Source organism: Marmota monax, unplaced genomic scaffold, assembly GCF_021218885.2.
Source record: "Marmota monax isolate L192 unplaced genomic scaffold, Marmota_monax_Labrador192_F-V1.1 WCK01_AAM20220418_F8-fsc00067, whole genome shotgun sequence".
Classification (NCBI taxonomy): domain Eukaryota; kingdom Metazoa; phylum Chordata; class Mammalia; order Rodentia; family Sciuridae; genus Marmota; species Marmota monax.
In genome coordinates, this window is record NW_026695065.1 from 415,602 (window position 1) to 435,357 (window position 19,756).

The 19,756-nt window shown below is 31.3% G+C and overlaps 2 pseudogenes; one reads left to right on the forward strand and one right to left on the reverse strand.

Moving 5' to 3' along the window:
• Positions 1 to 6,592: 6,592 nt before the first annotated feature.
• On the reverse strand, positions 6,593 to 7,718 carry LOC124081590 (coiled-coil domain-containing protein 62-like; annotated as a pseudogene).
• A 3,414-nt stretch (positions 7,719 to 11,132) lies between these two features.
• On the forward strand, positions 11,133 to 11,721 carry LOC124081591 (translation machinery-associated protein 16-like; annotated as a pseudogene).
• The last annotated feature ends 8,035 nt before the right edge of the window (positions 11,722 to 19,756 follow it).

A 19,756-nucleotide genomic window follows, 5' to 3' on the forward strand; every position in this document is an offset into this window, starting at 1 on the left:
GCATAATAAGCTATATCAATAACACGATTACATCATCAATTACAGATATCTTCCACTTCATTATGTTTTAAACCTGAAGTCAAACATATTGGAAGACTTACACCACCAAAACAAATTAATTAATATGAAAGAAGGGAAGCAAAACAAAACAAAAACTCTCCATTTGATTTGATAAGATGGCAAGAATTCCACGAGTAAAAATAAAAGTTAATTCCTGGTAAAATATACATACTAGCCTGCAGAACACTAAGCATGGAAAAAGACAGAATAGGGGTAGGTTCCTGATAAGGATGCATCTATGGTTATATATTAGATTTATAGAGACTTAATACAAGTAACTTTATGAGAATTATACAAAGAAGATATGGTAAAGTATAGTAAAACCTATCATAAGTTACAAAGAAAATGAAGCAAATGGAAAACAATGTAAGAGTAAATTTAATAAAAAAGAAAATTTAAGAAGATCATTACATGAGAAAACTAAATATTTAATATTTGGGGACATAGATTAGTTTGAATGAAAGATAATTGAGAATAAGCAGATAGAGTAAGAGTCCTCTGCCCTTCCCTAGTCTGCCTTTGCAGGAAATAAGTTCACATTTTGAAGGAGTCACTGGGCATTCTCTACAAGGAGCAGGAAAGCAACCCTTATCACCCGAGAGAGAGGGATGACAAAACCAACATGATTCAGTAAAAATAAACCTTGTTGTACACATTCTCTGTCATTAATGTTCCCCATATATTAATCTACCTACACTTTTTATCCTTAGAATCCAATCCTCCCTTTTCTTTGTGTAGCTACTGCTCTACAATTTGTCACATATTCTTATAATACTATGTAGCCTCTGACTCTGATATAACTGCTTTGGATTTTAATCTTTGTGTGTGTATCTAAAGTCCCTCGGTAAATAATAATATCATCATCAAATAGATTAAGCATTTCTTTTTTTCTTTTTTCTTTTGTTAACCAGTTTTTTTTTTTTTGACAGTTTAATTTGCAGGTCCCAGTTACTAAATCTCAGTGGGTAAACAAAAAGTATTTTCCTCTTTTACATATCCATAATTTACCACAATGTCCAACTAGAAGTAAGATTTATGTGGGAAATATAAATGTTGCATAATAATTGATTCATAAGAATGACTGCATAATGAGGCTGGTGGAGAAGAGTAGAGTAGAGTAGAAAGGCTACCTGTATAAAATGTTTAATAATAACAAATTGAAAATTCAGTAAATAATCCCTAAACTTAATAAAATATGATATTTGTAAATGCCAGATGAAAGAACTAAACAGTGTAAAGTAGAAAGTTCTGGAAAGTGAATAGAGATATGGCAGTAGGGAGAGAGAGTTCAGGGAACTGCTTACTTTACACTGTCTAAAAACCAGGCCTACTAATTACTATTTTCCAATAAAATTAAAGCATTCTGTGATTTTTTAGCAATGGCTTGGAGAAAGTGTAGCATAATTTTTAAATGGGTTTTATGAATGTAAACTTCTCTTTCTATAAAGCTTTCTTTAGACCCATACCAGGTATATGACATTTATCTCCTCTGTTTCTCATTTTCAGTAGTTCATTTGTTTAGAGTGCTGACTTTGGACTTTGAAGCCCGTCTGTTTAGATTCAAATACTGGTTATGCCCTATCTGGCTACTTGACTTTCAACAAGATACTTAATCTCTTTATACCCTCAGTTTTATTTATTTATTTAATCTGTAAAATGAGCCAGTGTGGTGGTGCAGGCCTGTAATCCCAGTCATTTAGGAGGCTGAGGCAGGAGGATAGTGAGTTCAAAGCCAGCCTCAGAAAAAGCATGGCACTAAGCAACTAAGTAACACCCTGTCTCTAAATAAAATACAAAAAAGGGCTGGAGATATAGCTCCGTGATAGAGTGCTCCTGGGTTCAATCCTCAGTATCCACCCTCCCTCCCAAAAAACATGGCATATAATAAACATGACATAAATATTTGTTGTAATTCATGAAGTCAAGTACAACTTTGGTTAATCTGCTCAATTTGCTAGTTACGTATAATGTAATCAAATAGTCATTTATTATTTATATTTGCTACCAAAGCTTTTTCTAGACTATAGTCTTATAAGTTAATATCCTCTTTAATTAGGTAATTGCTGAGATCAATCTAAGGTTAAAGCAAGCTAAAGACATAAAATACAGAAAAGGAGATATGAGAAAGTAGGGCAAAGGATATAACTTTAAAAATGCAGAGATGCTTAAGGATAGTGATGGGTCTAAAGATCCCTGAGATCATCAAGTGTTTTCAATATTATGAATAGGTATGTAATGATGAAGTAGGGTATTTCTAGAAAGAATGAAAGAACAATAAAAAATCCCTTAAGCCATACGTTTATTAAGGGATAATTTACAGAACATATTTTCAAAATAAGGATTCTTCAAAAGGAAGCATACAATAAAAGAATTTATGTTTTTATCTTTAATCATTCAAACGATTATCTGAAAAAGCCTTAATACATTTATAAGATTAAAGGTAAATGTGTTAAGAATAATGAAAGAAATGAATGATAAAATCAAATGGGTGAAAATAATGGACCATTTGACAGAAAAAAAATTGTTTTATGTCATTTAAATTTCCAATGTAATGACTTTTGTATTTGATATTCCACCATTTTAGAACTAATTCAAAATATATTTTAAGTATAGTTAAACTGTAACATAATCTAAGATCAAAATAAATCCTACAAGAAATAACAAAATAACAAAGTTTATCAGTTATAAAATCCCTCAAACAATCTTTGTCCACAGGAAAAAAAAATGCCAAATTACTTTGAAATTGAACTTTTTATGCCCAAGAAAATTTTAGAGGTTACTTAATTGTATTATGTTGGTTTCTTTGTAAGGTGTCATAAATAATATTTTATCTAGTCTTTTCTAGATAAATTTATAGACTATTGTCCTTAATCCTCTGAATTTCTAAAAACCCTAAAAAGTACATGAGTATTAAACACTCATAGTTTCTGAATAGGCTGTGGCCACTTTTGGAAATCCTACTCTGTCCAATTGACCTTTAAGTAGAAAGCAGTTAGTTTCCTTTATTAAAAGAATGCTAAGTGCCTAGAATGTCTCTGTATAGATATCAATAGTGAGCACTTTATAAATTGAAGTAGATTAAATTAAAGGTAAAATAAAGGTGGTGCTATTAAAATAATCCACCCCTCTAAATTGCCAAATATTATTTAAATGGCTGCATTAGAAACGATGGGATGTTTCTTCTTTCCCTTGTTAGGAAATACAAATGGACCACTAACTTGTAAAACTTACTCTTCTAGAAATATGAGCTATTTCTGTATATATGTGATCATATTTCTCAAAAACATGTCATTTCCCTCAAATATTAGCCGCAACCATGTGTAAAATAAACTATATTTTCCCAGTGAACTTTTAGTGCAAAGGAGATATATTCCTCCAGAAAAATGCAAATTTTTTAGACAGGATTTAAATTAAACCAACAAATAAAACTTTATAAACACGTACATTAAAGAAAAATAAATGCTCTTAGAAAACTATTTACACTCAGAAATAGCCACAACATAAAAGCCATGTTCACTAAAAATCCTGAAAATTTTGACAGAAATACCTGACTTGTGATATAAGGATATGTAGAGACATCATAAATACCTTCAAAAATTTGCTTATTTTTTATAAAAATATAACACTATAAGTTATTTATTCTATGATCCTTTCAAAGATTTACAGAAAATGTACCTGTATTAGCAATATGTAGGCTATTGGAGAAGAGACCAAAAGCATAATACAAGAAATTTACTTAGCCTATTATATGCAAATACCTCCATATTTAAAAGTATGTTTCCCAACTCTTTCTTGTTTCTCCATATTATGCTAATGAATAAACGCAGTCCTCCCTTGGCATGTGAGGAGGATTGATTCTACGTATTCCCAAGATATATACCAAAATCCAAGTAGCCAATTTTCTTGTGTAATATGGTACAATATTTACATAGAGCCTATATTTATTGTTCCACATAGTTTACAACTATCTGTATTACTCATACACTGTAAATGGTATGTGAGGAATTGTTACTTGTTTATGGAATGAAAATAAAAGTATATATGCCATGCAGAATTAATTTATTTGAATATTTTCTATCTGTGGTTGGTAGAAATTACATATGCTGAACTCATGAATATGGAGGGCTAACTAATTTACTTAGGATCAAAAATAAATAATTAAATGAATTATTGTTTGCAAATTTTAAATTATCCAAATATAATTTCAAAGCAGATAAATTTGACTAAATTCTTAGTAGAATTTTAGAGTGTTATATGGACGTAGTCTTTTATAAATAAAGCCAACATGTTTGAAATACAATGTGAATTATCAGATTGACTCTTAGTAATAGTGCTTAATTTAAAAAAAATCATATATGTGGTCCCCTATTGTTGACTGGGAATAGTAGGGTTGGTGGTTGTTTATGGGCTTGATAAAATCATATAATCATGCTTCAAGAAAATTAATATATAATAATATATAATTGTCAAGCTTCAAGAAAAGAAAATGTATGTACATTTCAAATGTGTTATACTTGGCCAGTGTTTTACAGCTTACATTATTCTGTGTATAATTTTTAACTTAACATAAGGTTTATGAAATATGACATAAACTTTGAAATTTGTCCTTTAAACTTTCTATCAGAATAGAGGATCCCACTTCTCTTTACAATTATATATGTACAAATTATTACAAGAATAATTATATAGAAATTTTGTTAGAATTTGTACATAAATTTTCTAGTCAAAGCACCAGAACAAGTTCCTAAGTACTAATTAGCATCTTTTATTCAACACTTAATTTCCCTATATATTATGTGGAAGCCAGCTATGAAACCTAACTGGAAAATGAGTTCATTAAGTTCAGAACAGGTTGAGGCAGGAGGATCATGAGTTCAAAGCCAGCCTCAGCAAAAGTGAAGCATTAAACAAGAAATAAGTATTAATTAGCCTAAGATAGAAATATAATCTTCTTAGTGATACATGTCAGCTGTTTTAATGTTTGAGAATTGCTAAAATAAGCCATGATACTCTTCTAAAAGCTATATTTATATACTTCTGTGTGTAGTAATGGAAATAAATAAGATATTTAAGAAAGTGATGTCACATATTTGTTGATTTTAAACACAATCATTAACTTAAGTATTTTAAGGAGATATATATATATATATATATATATATATATATATATATCCATAAAATACTGACTTAAAAATATATATATATATATATATATATATATATTTGATCATTTGTTTGCCTTTGAATATATTTGCTCTGAAATTTTGTGTTTCTGAAAAAAGAAAAGAATATTGTAAAGTTTAATTCAAATAATGGAATATTTTCAATGTATGAGCAAAAGAGGAAATCCTGATGAATTTATCTAATTTTAGTGAGAAATAATATACCACACAAGGGAAGAAGAACTACTCAATGTTGATAATAGCAGTAAATAAAATTAAAAATGTTTCAGAATGCAGTGTCACACACATGTAATCCCAGTGGCTGGAGAGGTTGAGGCAGGAGGATCATGAGTTCAAACTCAGCCTCATCAAAAGTGAAGCACTAAGTAACTCAGTAAGACCCTGTCTCTAAATAAAATTTACAAAATAGGGATGAGGATGTGGCTCAGTGGTCGAGTTCTCCTGAGTTCAATCCCCAGTACCCAATAAAAAAATAAAATGATATTTTGACACATTAAATTGAAATATCTACAAGTTTTGAACCATGTGATTTTTTTCTTTAAAAATATTTTTTATTAACTGAAGCTGATCAATTTTCTTAGAAGGGACACAGAGCATACAGTGTATTCTTTAAAACATAAAATTTACAAGCTAAAATAGAAGCGTTTTAGTCTTTAATATAAAAAAAAAATGTTCATATGAAACTTGGTTTTCCAACAAGCTTTTGTTTGAGTTATGGACCCAGACAAGATGGGGCTCTGCTGTCTTAAGACAGATAGACCTCACCTGTCAGCCACCAAGGTGACATTTCCCTTAAAAACATTTTATATCATATCATCTCATGTCTGTTAACACAGCAAAGCCCAACGTTAAAATTGTATGAGAAGAGAAAATTATCCCTCAAATATCTGCAGCTGACTCTGATGCCCATGGTTTAGGAAATCAAGTGGTAAGTTGGCATCTACATGCAGGCACTCACCTAATCCCCCATGTGAAGAGTCTCCAGTGCCCAGCTGCAGTCTGTACCTTTACAGAGGCCTTTTTCCTTCTTAGCACAATTGCAAATATGTGTACATAAAATAAGGCCTCACTGCTTACAAATGAAAATATTTCTTAGACATAAAAATGGTTAACTGAAAACAACAGATGTTTAAAAAAAATAAACTTTTAGCTTCTGCTCTGCTTTGGTGTTAAATGCGACCTGTAAAGGATCACAGTCCTCTCTTGTTCTAAGGTGAAGTCACATTGATGTCTGCTTTCTGCCCTCCATATAGATGAGAAATCTGGCATCAAGATAACAATGAATACTCAAGTTGACTTTGTATTTTTTAATGACTGACAAAGGTATTCTTTCGATCTGACTCAAAGTTCTAAGTTACTTCAGGAACTGCTGTAGTGCTCAGATCCAGATCAGTGACCATCTGCTGAGATTCTGCCAGCAACCACTAAAGCTTATTTGTGGGTGAGAAGTCTTCCTTTTTGCTGGAAAATGCTGCATCTTTGTTGATTAACAAAACCTTGGAGAAATTATTTTTATCAGGAGGGGCCTCTGTCTCATCCTTTCTTAGGACAGACTTTGGAGAACTCAAACAGTGGGAATGCTGGATGGAGATTAGCTTACTTGTTGAGGAGTTATATTTTGTTGCACTGACACTTCCTGAACAAGTGCACACAGATTTATGGTGAGTAATTCTTAGCATTTTAGAAGGATTGAAAATACTCATCCATTCCATATCAGACATGTGACCTGGGGCTTCGATTATGAAGTTACTCGAGTAGCAGCACTTGGATTCACAAGAGTCTTTGTCACTCTGACATCCTTCATTCCTGGGGCCACATGAAATCTCAAAACTTTCCATCAGGTCATGACAGTCCCCATTCATCTTTTCAGGTGGCTTTGAATCAGAACAGTTGGCCAGGCCTAGGTAAACATTGACATCATGCCGCTGCTTTACATCAGGTAAAGATGTGGAAGTGTTCGAGAGCTGCTTCTCTTCATTCTGAAACCTAATTCCACCACCTTTTGGTGATGTTTCTTGGATCTTGCACATTGTGATTTTGTTTTTTTTTTTTATTTCTCCATTAAGTATTTGTAAATAAAGATGAGAAAACAATTATACATTTTCCCAATTCAGTATTAATCTGTAGTTTCTTCCCTTTGCATACCTCACAAGAAATCTTGTCTGGCCTATTTTGCTGAGCCAATGTGGTCTCAGATTTTGGATCCTTAACCAGTGACTTCCGATTTTTCTCCCTCTTAGCATCAACTTTTAGGTGGTTATTGTCAAGGTCTGATAAACATATGTCTCTACTGGATGACAGGGCCTTCAATTCCTCAATCTTTGAAGTATATATTTGTATTAATTACTGAGAATTTTCCACATTGAAACTAAAAAACTGCAGATCACTCTGTTGTTTTACATAAATCTGTCTCAAATTATGCAGTTCTGAATTTGTACATTCTTGTTTTGACTTGGTAATATCCAAGTAACTCATCTTTCCTTGTTTCTCTCTCTACTCATGGTCTTCAGAGAGAAGGGAAGAATGTGCTGACTTTTGAGCCATTTTCTGAAGCTGCAGTTGAGTCTTCTGAAAGACCGTTTGACATTCAGTTTGATTGAACTCAAAGACTTTTACCTTCTTCATGAGTGATTGATTATTTCAGTTCTTTTATATAGTTCTAATTTGCTGCAATGTTCCTCCAAATTCAAAACTTTCTGCAAATCCTCTTCCCTTGAAAGAAGTTTTCTTTGATGTATAGCAAAGATATCATTGAGTTCTTTATCTTGATCTTTTAATTCTCCAATGAGCACCTGTAGCTCCTTTCGTTATTTCTCAAGAGTGGAATGCTCAAATTCTGACCGAATGTTCTGCCACCAGGCTAAGAAGGTTGCCAAATGGATCATAGGTGTCACCTCAGCCTGCAGAGAGAATTGGTGCGATGAGTCACCTGAGAAAGGCCATAGGTGCGCCTGGCCAGAGAGGTGGGGGGTGACTTGGCCTGCCCCGGCAAGCTTGGCCAAACTTCCCCACCCCAAGTGATATTTTTAAAAAGGATTTTATTATACTATAATTCTAAGAACCTTATTATTTTCCATTTTATTTAAATATAGATTTGAATAGTACAAAATATTTCCTCCTATTTATCTTTCTGAATATTGAGGCTATCTCAGCACTGAAATACTTTCTGCCAGAATATCTTTGTGGTAAGCTACACTGTAATTGAAATAACAAATGTATCAGCATGCAATAGTGTATTTCCATTTTTCCATGTAGAATGCTCCTTAACTGAACACAAAAACGTACAATAAAAATGAACTAGGATGCCTAAGTAATTTTATATTATAAAATTATTATGTACGTATTTGGGACCTGATCTTATGACAGAATCTGGAGATTTAAGAAAGAACAATATAGACATTGTATCTATTATAATGGAAATTACATTTCAGTGGAAAACAGACCTTGGCTAAATAGTTTCACAACAGTTTTTGAATATTTATGATAAGTGGATCAAATGAAAGAGATTAGGAAAAATGAGAATATATAATTTGGGAGCATAACCTATGCAGAACAAAATTTTCATTGATAACTGTAACCAGATATTCCTGTGAGATCTTTGAATTACATTTTTATATTTGTTGCACAGGTTCTTGGAGATCTTAAGTCATTCGTTGAAAAAAAATAAAATAATTAGCATAATGATTAACGGTTAGTTAAGATTACACCATTTTTTTTCTCTCCAGTTTATGACAATTTCATCAAATAAAAAGAAGGATGATATACTAGTTTTATTCTCCCAATAATGAAGATATTTCATGGATGCTATAGAGCAGCTATAGCCTATTTATTATCATAACCTTTTGCTTAATGTACATTCACTTTAATAGAAAATAAAATGCTTATTAAATATAACAAAAACAACTTGTAAGTTTTTCTCATCTTTATAGTAGAATGAATAAATTGATTTATTGTAAAGAGAAATATTGAGGACTGAATACTAAAATAAGGCTTCACAGTATAAAGATGTAATAAATACATTACTTTTATGTTCAGTAGGGACACTGAGCTGGTTAGTAGGAATGGGACTGAGGACCAGCTAAATGACAGGTGTAATACTTAATAAATTTTTGTATTTGTATTTGATATAAAACAGTTGAAATAAGTAATAGTCTGTGTGAATACATAAAATCATCTCCCATCATTTGTAGGACCAAGACACTAAAACTGAAAAACATAGACAGCATGAAGACATTCCATTTTAAACAAGAATTGTCAAATGAAGAATGATTGTGGATAAAGATAAAGTGCATCACTTCTAGACATTGAAAATTGTTGGATCATGATTGATTTTTTTCTGTATCCAATAAGAATACATTGTTATTATGCTCGTTATATTTGAGTTATAGAGAGAAAGGCATTATCAAGCTTATAACTTACTTTTCTTATCAATGGTGAATGTAATGTTAATTAACATGATTGAACAAAAGCCTCAGACCAGTAGTCCCCAGGAAAGAGGTGACATTAAGTGACAACTAATGGGACAATCTAGGAATGCACTGACTGGCAATGTCTCCCTAATGAAGTTATAGACATCACTTCAAAATAAGTGGCAGGTGTGTTTAACATTTCTTTCTCTTTTTCATCTAATTGTTTTATATGAGATAAACTTCTTGATTGTCAAGTCTAGAGGGTAAAGTTAATATGAATGCTATTTTGCATATTTAATCTACTTCAAAATACATAACATAAGTTTAAATTGTCAATTTTACACCAAAAAATTCTTCTGCTCATGAGTCACTGCAATGGTTAATCTGGATAGTCAATTTGATTGGACTCAGACATGCCTAGGATTAAGACTCTGGTTCTGTCAATGGGAGTGTTTCCAGAGACGATTTGTATGTGGAACAGGAAAGGGAAGGGCACTCCCTCAATGTGAATGACACTATCCAATAGGCTGGGGAAACAGATCAAACAAAAGGAGAAAGCCATGTGGATGCAAGCTCCATTCTTCTTGAGTGGGTGTGTCTATTGCCTCTACCATGTCCCAGAAACATAGGATCTCAGCTCCTTCACTCTTCTAATGTGTACTCTGGTGAGAAATTCTTCAGGGAGTTTCCATGTCTTCAATCTCTTACTATAACTGCTTCATTGGTCCTGAGACTCCAGCTTGTAGGATTAATCACCACCTCTTCCCCAGCTTAAAGATAACTATTGTAGGTCTTAACATGTCTAACTTGAAGAAAATTTTAAATGCACATGGGAAAATGATATATTCTGCTTGTCAGGTGTAGTATGGTATATGATTTTTTAGAACTAATTATTAATAATGTTTCTGAATATTCTTTGAATTATGAATCTTCTGTTTAATATTTCAAAGTGAAGTATTATATAATCTCTTACTATTATGGGAGAGCTCTCCATTTAGATTTTTAAACTCATCAAAGTTTAATTTGCATATATTTTAACTGATATTTTGTACATATGTGCTTATGCTAGATATTGGTTTTGGTGATTTGTAACAGTTATCATTATATAATATCCTACTAGATTCCTTGTAACAATTTTTACTTGAAGATAACTTTGCCAAATATTAATACAGCCACTTATATTCTAGGTTTTTTTTAAATCTCTTTTTCATGGAATTTCTTTTTTCACCCATTTACTTTCAATCTGTGTGCATCTTTAGATTTCTAATGATTTTGTTGTGCTCAACACAGATGGGTTCTGTTATTATAAATATATTCTACCAATCTAACTTTTTAAAAAATTTTGAAGTTTAATCAATTTAGATTTAAAATAATGATTGAGATGTACAGTCAGGAGTACTGGTGTTTGCTGCTACTGATGCGGTTGGTGATTGTTGGGTCTGGAGTGTGGAGGTTCTCTGCAGCCTCCTGATTGGTCACCATGCCTAAGGTAACAAAGAGAAGAAGTACAGGAGGTTGGGGGGTAGTCACCAATCTATATAGTAGATAGGCAGCTCAAATTATTAGAAGAGCCCACAAACAAGAAAAAAAAAATAGAGAGAAGTAAAGAAAAGTTGAAGAATATGAAGGCCTTTCATCTCAGTCTTATTGGTGAAAACTACAGTAGTTTTTAAAATCATCTGGATCCCCCCAAATTAGAGTTTTCGAGAAAGATGCTTGTTAATTAGTGAAAAGTATTTAAATAGATTTATAAGTGAGCAGAAGCAGGTGGAGTTGCATAAGAGCATCAAGGAGAGGCAGGGAAGGTGTCACTATTTCTTGAAAACACTCATTAAGCAGACAATGGAGAGCAAGTGACAGCAGTATGAAGGGTATGGTCTTCAGATCCCAGACATTTTAAATGTAAATAATCTGAAAACTTTAGGGAATGTAATTTTTACCTGAAGAAATTGTCATTTATTAAAACGAGAAAACTTTGTGTTAATGATGCAGTTCCTAAGAAGGCTAAGAGGAAAACTATTCTAACTATAGACAAAAATTTAGGCGAATTGGAACTAAAAGATCAATAAAATTACTTAGATGAAGAAATGATTTTTGTGGCCAAATTGTCTTTATTTGAGGTGAAAATAATTTGAGATCTTCAAGACACCCTCATAAATTATGAGATATAAGAATTTGCTATTTAACTCACTATTTTACATAATGAGAGTCCCATTTGCAGTTAAAAATGTTGATATGATTTTATCTAATAATGATGGTTGCTTTTTATTTAAATTAAGTTGCTAAAGTTGATATAAGGTGTATTATGTTGTTTTCAATTGCTATAATGAAATAACTAAGGCTAGGTTATTTATTAAGAAAAGATATTTATTTAGCTCATGTTTTTGGAGGTCAAAAGTTCACAAGTAACATAGCATTGACTCTGGCAAGGGCCTCTGGCTGTATCAGTTCATAGTGGATGGCATTACAATCCATGCAGGAGGGTGTGTCAGAGGGTGGTGAGGCAGGACACCAGCGAGTGGGAAGGAATCAGTAGTGACTACTCACTAGGACCACCTCTTAAAGGTACTGCCATCTCTTAACATTGCCCACTAGGCACAAAGCTTACAGTCCATGAGCTCTTTAGGGACACACTGAAGCCATATCCAAACCATAGAAGATGTGATCTTCTAAAGACATTTAATCTGTACCTTGTGCTGAGGATAAGTAGCATGTCTGAAGACAAAAGATGCTTTGAATTATTCCCTTATGTGGATTTAGGTTTGCCTAATCTCCCAAAGGATGAATGGTCAGTAAACCATTTTCCAAAAGGTTCCTGTGGACATTTCTTAAATTGTGATAATAGCAAAATTGTGTTAAACTGATTCTTCTCTAACATTAAACCTATATTCTTTCCTTATGAAATAAGAAATGATGTGATAATGAATTCATATTCACCAATAGATTGTACATTATCATTTATTTTTTCCTGAGCCAGTAGTAAAGGTTAAAAACAAAACTAGTCTTTCTCTATGGTTATGTTGATGCTGATGCTTAATCTTTTATCTTTTGAAATGAGAATAAATGTTTCAGGCTTGCTCCTAAAACATATTGTTTTCTATTTTCTCATTGTGAAAAGTGTTAAGTTTCTAAGAATTTAAATTGACATATGATAGTATTTCAAGTGTCATGAAATACATGGATATACTAGAATTTTCTTTTTCGTGGAATTGTTAAATACAAGTATCCATTATCGTATATTTTAATGGATGCAATATAAATATTTTTGAGTATTTTCAATAAAAAGAAAACAGTGTATTAGGGCAATTTGACATCACCTGTCTTGTTAACAGTTTATATAGTGTCATAGCTTTTTTACTTCTAAAAATTCAAAATAAAATTTAATTAAAAAATTTTAAAAATGTGATGATTGATAGAGGACAGTTTTAAAAAATGTGTTTTATGTAATTCTGTAGCCTATGTTTCCTTAGTGTGGGTTACCTGAGATTTATTTTGTTCTTTTGAATAAACTATGTCTTACTGTTTTTTTTTAAAGAGAGAGTGAGAGAGGGAGAGAGAGAGAGAGAGAAAGAATTTTTTTAATATTTATTTTTTAGTTATTGGCGGACACAACATCTTTGTATGTGGTGCTGAGGATCGAACCCAGGCCGCACGCATGCCAGGCAAGTGCGCTACCACTTGAGCCACATCCCAGCCCTGTCTTACTGTTTTTTGATGTCTTCTGATGTTTTGTTGAAATTGGGTATTTGAAGAGACTCCCAACTCTCCCATGTTTTATTATGGCCATACATAGGTGATAACCAATATTAACCAGACTGGTGCAAAATTTCAATGCCTTCTTAAACCTTTTTTCTGGGGGGGATGTGTCTTTTCCAGGGCTATTTTTCATATTCTCCAATTCTTTCATAAGAACAGTTGCATTTATGTTTCTTATTTTCCATAGGTGTCTCAATTCTGCTTCTTGGAGTTTTAGATATTGTATTGTATTCCTCTACTCATACCAGTAATATAAGAACACCAGAGGAAAGTATGAGGGGAGGGAAATAGGAAGTACTTGGGATTGAAATGAAGCAAATATTGTAATGTGTATTTATGAGCATATCAGAATGAATCCCATTATTATGTATAAATATAATGCAATTTTTTTTAAAAAAAATCTCTTGCTTTTGGGCAACAAATAATCTGAAGTACTGCTGCAATTTTCTTGTATCACAAAACTCACTATTCTTTCTGATGCCTCCAACTTGATATCCAAACTATGCCATAATTCTCTCAGTACCCTACATCAAGTGAGATGGAAGTGTCACTTAGGTAGCCCTAGGACAAGTTAGACACTGCAAGAAAGCTCTCATTTTCTCATCCCATTCTGAGATAGGGACCACAAATTGGGAAGTATTTTTCTAGCTGTGTGATATCATGCCATGTAGGTGATAGAAAAAGACTGAATAAAGGTGACATAGAATTAACAATGACTTTTTTTTTTTTTTGATTAGCAGTTTGCATTACTGGTGTATCTTGTTAACTGGTTTCTACAGTTCCCACAAAGATACTCTTGTTTGTCAGTTATTTATTTGATATTTCCATGGAATAAACAGGTTGTGAAACATTCTAATCTGCCATTGTGCAGACCTAATCTGTCATCTTGCTGATGCCACTAAGTGGGATTTTTATAGATTTTTTTTTACCAAGTTAAAGAACATTTCCATCACTTAATTTGCTTAGAATTTGTATTATAAGTGGAGTTCTGTAGAGCATTACTATCTGTTTATGAAATCAGATAATTTTCTTCTTTATGTTTTAAATGAGGTTTACATAATTTTTCTTTATTAAATGAGCATGCATAGCTGCAAAAATTCACTTGATTTTAGTGAATAATTATTTTCATACATTCAGAATTTGATTTTTTGATTATTTTGTGTATTTTTACATTAATGTTCATGAGAGATCACAGTACATACTATTTTCTTCTTGTGAGATCTCTGCCTGGATTTGGTCTTAGTGTAATGATGACCTTGTAGAATGATTTAGGACATATTCCTTATACTTATGTTATGTGGAAGATATTATAAAGAAGTGGCTTAATTTCTGTTCTACCCATTTGTTCAAATTCACCTGTAAATTCATCTAGGCTTTCTGTTCTCTGTTTTGGAAAATCATTAATCATTGACTTAATTTTTTGACAAAGAAAAGTATATTCATATTATCTGTCTTTCCTTGTTTTACTAAGTAAATTAATTTTTTTTTCTAGTTTATCACATTTATGGGCAAATGGTTGTTTATAACATTTTTTATTATCTTGCTAATGTCCCTTGCTAATGTCAGTGGGACATTATGATATCCATTATGATATAGCTGATTTATGTATATTACTTAACCTTGCTAGAAGTTCATAAATTTTATTGACATTTTCAAAGAAGCAACTTTAAGTGTTGTTGATTTCCTCAGTGATTATTATAACTTCAATTTCATTATTTCTTCTCAAAAATTTTATTTTTATTTTAGTACTTTGCTTCTTTTATTTAGTTTTCTTCTCTTGTACTTCTTGTTTACTCAAGTTAAAGTTTAGAATATTGACTTTAGGTCTCACCTCTTCAAGTACGTGAACTAGATGCTCTAAATTTTGTTGTTGTTGTTGTTTGTTTTTATGTAGGCACTGTCTTTGCTATATCACAAAAATTTTGATAAGTCTATTTTAATTTTTTATTTACTTTGAAATATCTCTTTACTTTAAAGACTTCTCTTTTGGCCTTTGTTTTGATTTTAAATATAATATTTAATCTCTAAATATTTGGGAATTCACTAATTACAGTTCTTTTACTTATTTTTGCCTGAATTCCATTGTGTTTCTTTTTATATTTGTTTTCTTGTTTGTTTTGGTCGTAGTTGGACACAATACCTTTATTTTATTTTTGTGTAGTGGTTAGGATCAAACCTAGCTCCTGGCACGTGCTGGTCAAGCACTCTACTGCTGGGCCACAACTCCAGCTCCAAGTTGCATTGTGTTTTGAGAGCATATTTCAAATGAAGTCTATTGTTCTATATTTATTATGTTTTATATTCCAGAGTGTGGTCCACCTTGGCAAATATTCTGTTAACTTCAGAGAATGTTTGTTACTTTATTGCTGGATGAAGTATTTAAAAAATGTGAATTAGATTTAATTGTTCAATAATAAAATTGAATTAAGCTATGTTCATATTGAAATTTTACCTCCAGAGTCTGTGAAACACAGATTAAAAATTGTTGAAGTATCCAAGCATGATTGTAAATTAATCTATTTCTCCTTACATTTTTATTGTTTATTTCTAAACTTCATGTGTTATGATGCTCTTTTGTTAGGGACATATACATAACTTATTGTTATATTAAATCTTAAAAATTTGCACCTTTATTGTTATGTAAAGTCACTTTTTATTCCTGATAATTTTCATTGCTTTGAAGTCTTCTTTGTATAAAGTTAATATGAATATTCCAACTTTCTTTGAACTAATATTATCATTTTACCTCTGTCTCAATCGTTTTGCTAATCTCTCTATATGTTGATATTGAACAAGGATTTCTTGAAGAGAATATTTAATTGAGTTTTAGATCCTTACTCAATATAAGAAACTTTGTATTTAATTGGTATATTTAGACCAATGCCATTTAAACTCATTACTGAAATATTTGGAATAGTTTCTACAAATTTTTAATAGCTTTCTACTTTGTTCTTTTGTCTTCCATAGTTTTTATAACCCTTGGAGTTTTAACTGAGCTTTTTATATAATTTTAATTTTTGACCTCTATTAGCAGATTGACTGTTCTTTTTCCTCCTTTTAATTGTTGCCCTGGAATTTGACATATATTACAACTAATACATGTCTACTTCCCAATAATATCATACCAATTTGTGGTAGTGCAATTATCATAAGAAAGAATATTTATAATCTCTCTTCCTAATACTTATAGCATTGTTATTATTCATTTTATTTGTCCATAGCCTATACTCTCAGAATGCAATTATGTTACTTTTATTTTTAATGAGCGATTTGTTAGATTAATTAAAATGAACAGAATAAAATATTGTTTCATGTTTATTTATTCATTTTCATGCACTTATCTTCTCTTTGTATAGTTTCAAGTTTCTGACTCATGTACTTTTCCATTGTCTAGAACATTTAACATTTGCTGCCGAGCAGATATCTATTAGCATCAAATGTTCCTATGTTTTGTTTGACTAAAAGAGTATATTTTGCTTTCTGTCTTATATTTCATTGCATTTTTTTCATTCTTTTAGATTGGTCAAATTATATGGTCTGTGTCCATCTTTATTCAAGTTTTCATGTATTCTGTCATTTCAAGTCTGTTTTTACTCTCTAAACACTTTTGCATTGATAGTTTTCAAATCTGAAGTATTGATCTGGTCCCTTTTTTTTTGTTTTTCTTGTTCTATTGATATTCATTATGTGATGAAACTGTCTTCCTATATTCTTTGCTTCTTTAAGTGTGATTTATTAAGATCTTGAACACATGTAACAATAGTTATATATTATTAACTGATTAAATTTTAAACATTTGTAATTGCTACATTGTCTTTACTATTTCTGATATTAAGTGTTTTTCACATAGTGTCTGACACATGTATTTATTTCTTCCTGTGTAAGATTCATACATTTCTGTTGCTCTTCATATCTTATAACTTCTTGTTGAAAACTTTGCATTCTCAGGGCTGAGGCTGTGGCTCAGTGATAGTGCACTCGCCTTGCATGTGTGAGGCACTGGGTTCATTCTCAGTACCACATATAAATAAATGAATAAAATAAAGGTACATGCATCTCAAAAAATATTAAAAGAAACTTGGCATTCTAGGTAATATAGCATTTACAAGTATAAATTTTTCTCTGCAGTCTTTGCTTGGTTGTTATTATTTTTATAATGTTTGCTTAGAATGTGTTTTGGTTGGTTGCTATTACTTTTATTATTTACTAGGCAATGCTATCATAGTGAATTTGGTCACCTTTTTAGTATAAAAACATCTGAGTTCTTCCTTGGGACAGTAATCTCAATTTTTTTTCAAGCTTCCTTCTCCTTTTGTGGAACACCAGCTCTGGGTCAAGGGTGATGTGGGTCACAGAATTCTTGACTTACTTGAACTGTAGTCACAATCCTGTATGTAGAGGCTGTATATAATTACAAAGTCCCACTTCTTGGCCACATTCACCAAAAATTAAACTTCTACTTGGAATCATAGGGGATAAAAATGTTGTTTCATATCTTTCTAGATGAGATGTAGTAACCCTTGATTTGGAGATAAAGGTAGAGAGAACCCATTGCCTTAGCCATATCCACCTGGGGTAAATTTCTTTCAATATGATCTGTGGGTGAAGGAGAAGATCTCAAATATCATAGGTCTCTCTCTCTCTCTCTCTCTCTCTCTCTATATATATATATATATATATATATATATATATATATATATACATATATATATATAAATTTATATATATATATATATATAAATTTATATATATATATATATATATAAATACTAGTGGATTTTCTTGATAAATATTTCTTTATATTTTAGACAATTTTCAGAGACATTTCATGGTGGTGTTTTTCTAATGATTTTTGTTATCTTTTTTTTTTCACAAATAATTGAGTATTTGGAGCTCCTTATGCTGTCATACTGGAATTGGAATTCCTTAATTGATTTGTTAAAGTGAACACGTATTCTAGGGTGGTAAATTTCTCAGAAAAGAAGCATTATAAGTGCTTGCAATTGCATTGGTGGGAGTGAGGAATTTTTTTTCTTTTTCTTTTCTTTGTTATGTGACTTATTGTTTTAATTCTTTTTTTTTTAATTTTTTTTATTGGTTGTTCAAAACACTATAAAGCTCTTGACATATCATATTTCATACATTAGATTCAAGTTGGTTATGAACTCCCAATTTTACCCCAAATACAGATTGCAGAATCACATCGGTTACACATCCACATTTTTACATAATGCCCTATTAGTAACTGTTGTATTCTGCTACCTTTCCTATCCTCTACCATCCCCCCTCCCTCCCCTCCCATCTTCTCTCTCTACCCCATCCACTGTAATTCATATCTCTCCTTGTTTATTTTCCCATTCCCCTCACAACCTCTTATATATAATTTTGTATAACAATGAGGGTCTCCCTCCATTACCATGCAATTTCCCTTTTCTCTCCCTTTCCATCCCACCTCATGTATCTGTTTAATGTTAATCTTTTCTTCCTGCTCTTCCTCCCTGCTCTGTTCTTAGTTGCTCTCATTATATCAAAGAAGACATTTGGTATTTGTTTTTTAGGGATTGGCTAGCTTCACTAAGCATAATCTGCTCTAGTGCCATCCATTTCCCTGCAAATTCTATGATTTTGTCATTTTTTAGTGCTGCGTAATACTCCATGGTGTATAAATGCCACATTTTTTTATCCATTCATCTATAATAAGCAAAAATAAATAAATAAATCCAATCATCCATGATTGTGGAGAGCTCTCTTCCGAAGCACTTGCAGAGGGAAGATTAATTGGCACTTAATTGTAAGAAGTAAATGCTCACCAGTATATCAAAATCTGTGAGATAAACAAATTTTTCAAGTGGTAATTTTACATTCTTTACAAAATAAAATGAAAGAACAAATTGCATTATTCTGCTAACATACAAAACAATAAATTGCAACTAAACTGACAAATATGCATAACATATTACTATATTAGATAAAATTAAGCAAATACTTTATAAATTATTTTAATTTAGATGAAATATATAATTAAATTTATATAATTAAATATATATATAGAGAAAAATCCCACAATCACACTGAAATATAAGTGGTAAGATAATATCAAAGTAGCATAGGAAGTAAAAGTAAAATTAATAATTTTGTGACATTAATTTTTACAATCTTGAAATAAAAGATTATTTTCTTAGAATATGAGAATTTAAAAAATAACTCAAGAATTAATAGAAAACTTCAGCAGATGAGGACTAAATTTTAATTTAAACACATTTGAAAAGGGTTATTATATGAAATTTATCTTTCAAAAGAAAATTTTGCATGCAGATATTGCGATACATTTAAGAACAGATAATTTTG